Source organism: Notothenia coriiceps, unplaced genomic scaffold, assembly GCF_000735185.1.
Source record: "Notothenia coriiceps isolate Sejong01 unplaced genomic scaffold, NC01 NC01_scaffold00005230, whole genome shotgun sequence".
Taxonomy (NCBI): Eukaryota; Metazoa; Chordata; class Actinopteri; order Perciformes; family Nototheniidae; genus Notothenia; species Notothenia coriiceps.
In genome coordinates this window covers 48522-54521 of record NW_011337931.1, presented here as the reverse complement: position 1 = coordinate 54521, position 6000 = coordinate 48522, and the positions used below count along the sequence as shown (strand labels likewise).

The 6000-nt window shown below is 39.2% G+C and overlaps 1 non-coding gene across 1 annotated transcript; it reads right to left on the bottom strand.

Annotated features, from left to right (window-relative positions):
• Window positions 1-4218: 4218 nt before the first annotated feature.
• Window positions 4219-4290, bottom strand: trnae-cuc (transfer RNA glutamic acid (anticodon CUC)). The gene has a single exon. It is a non-coding gene; the product is annotated as a tRNA-Glu (tRNA).
• Window positions 4291-6000: the final 1710 nt, after the last annotated feature.

The following is a 6000-nucleotide window of genomic DNA, read 5'->3' as shown; positions in this document are numbered from 1 at the left end:
TTGTTGGAGGAGCTCGGGTCTTAAGATTTTCATTGCCATTTTTACACTGTAGCTCATGCATATGACATTACAGTAAACTTTTGAAACTTGAGAGTCCATATAATGTTGGAAGATTTTACCAAAGTTGCCTCACAGCAGAATAAAGGTATAAGCTACAGGCAACAACTTCTGAGGGCAACAAGTGTTCAACTTTGGTGATGTTGTACTTGGGCTTTACCCACATCAACATTTTCTACAAATCAAAACTGATAGAATTGGGAGGGATGAAATCCTCTTTAATGGTCACACATGCAGAGCACACAGCACACAGAATGAAATGTGTTGTCTGCTTTTAACCCATCCTAGTACCAGGAGTCTACTAGGAGCAGTGGGCAGCTATTGTACAGCGCCTGGGGAACAACAGGAGTGAGGGGGGAAGGGGGATGTCCGGTGCCTTGCTCAAGGGCACCACGGCAGGGCAGGAGGTGAACTGGGACCTCTCCAAGTAGCAGTCAACACTCCATATTTTAGATCTGGTCGGGGACCTGAACCGGCGACCCTACAGGTCCCAGTCCAAGCCCCCACTGCCGGATGCAGATCCAAATAGCTAACAACAGTCTAGCAACATGCAGAAACAAATGTAAAGAATATTTTTGAATTTGAATTAATAGCCAGTCGCGTCTGGCTCTCTGGACTCTCTCTTAATGAAGAGTTACATTAGCTCTGGCAGAGAAATTAAGTCATGCATCATTGACTCTGATAATAACCAGTCACATTGAAACCAAGTTACCTCACATTTCAACATGAAACCAACACCACGATCTTCAGAAAGCAGCCAAACTAACTGTGATCGCACATCTTGTTGCAAATGTAGCTTTATATTTAGAAGGACCTAGGATTGAATTGCCAAACTAAGCTTTAGCTATTGTGCAAATGACAATAAAGCCTTTGAATTTTGATTCTGAAAAAAAAGCCAGACATCCGTATACAAACAAATTAACAGTGCCAGAGACTGGCGACCCCCTGTCGACGGGGGGGGGTGAAAAAAAGTTTGAGAAACACTGCGCTAGTGGATTGTCAAAGGGGGAGCCTCGTTGCGGGAAAATTATACAGATGGCTAGTCCGCCCCTGAAAATGTCTATGCAAACGTTATTATTAATAATAGTTTAAAAAAAAAAATTATTAAAAAAATTAATAAATAATTTTGTAACAATTTTTTATTTTTTATTTTCCATTTTTACTTTATAATCATCACGCGACCCCCACTCGGGGTCTCGTGACCCCCCGGGGGGTCGCGACCCCCACTTTGGGTACCCCTGCCCTACGGGTGTCCTACCAGTATAGAAAGTGACAAGAAAAATATCTCTTATATGGCCTTAAAAATTAGGAAAAACGCAATGCACTGCCATTCAAGCTTCGTGTGCTGGTGCCCAACTGCATTCAGCTGGTCAACAATCATATTTACAGAAATAAGCATATACTGTGTGGGGACAGTACATGCTGTAATATGCTGTATGCTGTATATGCTGCACATGCTTATGCACAGGAATACACATATACAAAGAAGGAAAACACAAAGGCACTGGTATATACTACAAGTTTGCAAACAAACACACCAACAATCTTGACTGTGTCTCTAGCAGGTGTCTGTGTCTCTGTGTCCCCTTTCCTTTAGTCCTCTGTCCCTACACATACATTTCCTTTCTAAATAAACATTCTTGGAGGTCTTGAATTCTTCTGAGAAGTGCCTGCAATTTGTGGTATTTAGATGTAAAACAAAAAACTGACATGTTTTTCTTCAAATGCCTCTTTACTTCTGTCCTATAAATCCACACACAATTTATTTTGTGGGTTGAAGCTTGGAAGAAACAATGCTATAATACGCTTGGTTTCATTTACAGCAGCTACTTCCCACATGGGACAGGATTGTAAAATAAGATACAAGTTGGCATGGAGATATCTGTCTGTCAGGGTCATTCTTTCGTGTTATTTTGCACGTAGACGCTTAATCGACATCAGATGCAGGGTCCCGTGAGGAGAACATAAAGTGGGAACATGCCTTTCATTGCAACATAAGTCTTTCACTAAAGCTGCAGAATTTGTGTCAGTAAAAATAATTTTTGGGAAAGAAACCAGGGTTCCTGTGCAGGGGGGAACATGCTTTTTGGAGAAGGTCAACAGTGAAGCGTAGGGAGGAAAACACAGCTAATTGTTGTTATGACTGAGATTCATGAGAATGATAGATCATATCAAGCGTGACCTCATTGCACAGAGAGCTACAAGCTGGCAGGGAAGCCAAGCTGCCCTTCAACTCTCTTATCCTTCTTTATGAAAACAAAATAAACGTATTGTTGCCAGGAGGGCAGCGCTGGGTCTGAGAGTGTGAACTGTTGGCCGTAAAGGAGGCAACAAGCCTTCAGCAAAACAGAAATTCCATATATTGAAAATGTTTATATGCATTCAAAAATGTGTTATGTTTCGCAATCAAAGCTTCCGTCTTTCATTCCTTCAACAATATTTGTGGATATCCCAAAATCATAATGATATCCAAGTCTATCCTAATGTTTAAAAGCGGGTTTGTGTGAAAAAACAGGCCAGAGCCATTTGTTGCATTATTAGGTAAATCTCAATTAAGCTGCATATTCTAAATGTGCTGTGTAGACGTCATCCTCTCTTAAAAAGGAATTAATAAAGGCATTTCTCATATGTATTAATTGGAAAGTGCTGAATTCAGAATATGCTGTTTTAAGGCATATTGTCATGTTGGGATTTAGATGTAGTCGTTGAAATTGGAAGGTGACCCAGTTACACCATCAATAAAAGACCCTAAAGAGACTGATTTGGGATTTTGGGAGGAGCGGCTGAGGCACAGGTAGAGGGTGCTTTGAGAAGATGCTTAATGTCCATCAGCACCTTGTATGACAGCCCTTCCCTCTGTATGGATGGGTGAATGATGACTTGTATATGTAAAGCACTTTGAGGGGTTGCACAGATTGGAAAACTCCTAAATTAATCCAATCAATTTACCATTACGCAGGTGAAAAGGACCAAGTGTGCTGCTCCAGAAGTGAGAGTTGTAAAGAGTAAAGTTCAGTTGATTGACTCTCCAAACCAGGCATCTCACAGCTCATCTAAAGCACATTCATGTACAATATTTAATTTAACATTCTGTTCTCGTATATATCATATTCTATCTATGTGTATATAGACTTCTTGCACTATTTTTTATTTGTATTTTTGTATTTTATTATATTTGTTGCATCGTTGAAGGAGCTCGGGTCAGAAAATTTGCATTGCCATTTCTACTCAGTGACATTAAAACCTTTGAATTGAAAACAAGTGCATTTTTGAGTTGCTCCTCACTGTGCCGGTATTTGCTCTGCTTTCTGCTGGAACGGACAGAATGGGAAGGCCAGTCAGATACAGCTGTTTGTGAAACAGCTGTTGCAGATGTGCGTTGTCTCAGTGGATCGGTTTGAAGATAAATGATTCAGAAGCTGATTGGCTCCACACTCATCTGTACATACCTGTCATTCTTCACATATGATTGTATTTCATTGACTTTCTTTTATGTTTGAATTTATGTCTATTAGAGTCGTAAATAACATATGAAGTTCTTTCCAGAGTTTCAATGTTTTTATTTTGAGTTATGACCATAATGCTTGTTTTTAATTTGAAAGTTTTAGGCTCTACAAATCAAGTTGAATAATAGAGCTCACATGTTATTATTATTATAATGCAATAAAAGTATATTGAATAACACTAGAGCTAATAAATAACAAACATTTGAAAATAAAGATTTTAAGCATTGTCTCCCTACATTCACCAACATGTAAATAATGGTACATCATTTCTAAACTATATATTTTTTCTTCATCTTCATTTTTTTAATATTTTCTTTGATTATCTTTTGTGGGAATTTGAATCTTAACATTAAGACAGAATTTATTATAAAGTCCGTTTTTCCCTGTGATGGTAAATTAATACAAATAAACCCCGGATTCAATCAAACAGGACCCATACACATGTATTAGTGGAGAGGGTGCAAATGGTTCAACACCAAGGAACACTCTGGGGTTTAGTGCCTTGCTTAAGGCACCTTTGTACAGCCTAGGAAGCGAACGAGATCCTATCCATCTACCTGCACTTTTTATTCTTTTTTCGATCGGGACTTGAACGGCAAACCTTCATTTTCAAGTCCTTTATTAAGACTGAGTTACAACCGCCCAAAAAGTGCCGTTCCCTGACCGGGAATCGAACCCGGGCCGCGGCGGTGAGAGCGCCGAATCCTAACCACTAGACCACCAGGGACAGTTACGCAATACCTTCACGTTTTTGTAAAAATCGACGAACCTAACTTGTTAAAACAATTACAAATCTCCATTCTGAAATAATATCTCCCAGTAGTCAGGAATGAGGTTTCAGGTGTTTTAATAAAGGCAAGGCAAGTTTAGGTATATAGCACCTTTCAACACGAGGCAATTCAAAGTGCTTTACAAAAATAAAAGACATTAAGAAACATATTAGAAAATGGCATTTAAAAACATTTTAGTTTTGGACCCCATCTGTAGTCAAAAAGTCACCACTTAAGGTCCTTTCAGTATTTCTACCAATCACTTAAGCATATAATAGTGACTTTGACTTCCTGTTTGATAGGAGCGTCCTCCTAATAAAGGCTAAAAGTCTGCCCCTGTCCTGTGATACAGGCCTGAATGACTTTTACTCATCCCTTCATTACCCCATAATTTGGTTTCATGACATCATTCAGCAGATAAATCACCATCCAGGTGTTGAGCTATATTGAGGCTACCATCAGTCAGTGAGAGTTCCCCTTCCTGCCTAAGTCGTCCGTCAGGTCCCTGAGAGTCAACTCTAACATAAATGACTGTCAGGAACCTTCAGAAGTCTTCCTGACATTATTCAGGTACAGTTTGTTCCTTTCTGAGGATTCCAGTTGTTATCTGATGGCGGCTGCTTCAATCTTGTTTAACAGCTGTTAAACGATGTGATCTCCAACAAGGCTGCTCGGTTTTCTTCGAATTCAGCTGCACACCGATTTTACAGACCTGAGAGGCGTATAAGTCACTGCGTAAAAATGTATTTTATGGTTTGTTTCAGTTGGTGAACTTGAGCCCAGTTTCTCACATATCTGGATACCTTCAAACCTTGTTAACTCCATCACATTGAATGTTAACAATTCCAAGAATCAAGTGTGCATTTTGGGACATCAGATACATGAATTTTTTCTAGAATTTTGAATACCTATGTTGTAAATTAATTGTCTCTTTAATTTACACACGTCTATTGCTCTCCCTGAGGTTTCTTCCCATTTTTCTCCATTAACTGTGGGGTTTCTTTTGGAAGTTTTTCCTTGTCCTATTTGGAGGTCAAAGGACAGAGGGTGTCGTATATATATTCATATTCTGAGTGTAAAGCCCCCTGAGGCATATGTAAAACGTGTGATATTGGGCTGTATAAATAAACTTTGATTGATTGATTGAGAGTAACACCATATATATAAATCAATATGCGTACTTCAGGTGCCTTTTACAGAAGCTCCTCTCTGAGTAGTTTCTATTATTTGAAAGGGAAAATACCAAAGAGGGCGACTAAAAAAACGATATTGTTACCAAGAGCTCCTGGTTTGTGTTACCCTCCCCTAGCTGGGTCGTATCACGGACGAATAGTGGATTTCTGATTCTGAAATCACTGTTTTAAATACAGCATGGATACGAAAGCACAATTGAGTGAAGTAGCTCAGGTTCTATTAACAGACGCCTTGTCTTTATAAACATAGTATGTTCCAGTTGGTTCTGCCTAGTTTAACTCCTCGTATGGCGGCAGTAATATTTTACGAGGTTCTTAACCTTTAGAGAGTGTGATATGATCTGTCAGTGTCACCTGTTGACAGTGGGGTGTTGTATTTTTCTCTGTTGATCATGGTGATGATGTCAGAGCAATAAAAGTGTATTTTATTCTTGTTGATAATGTCCTTGTTATTCTACTTGACTACAGTCTCCA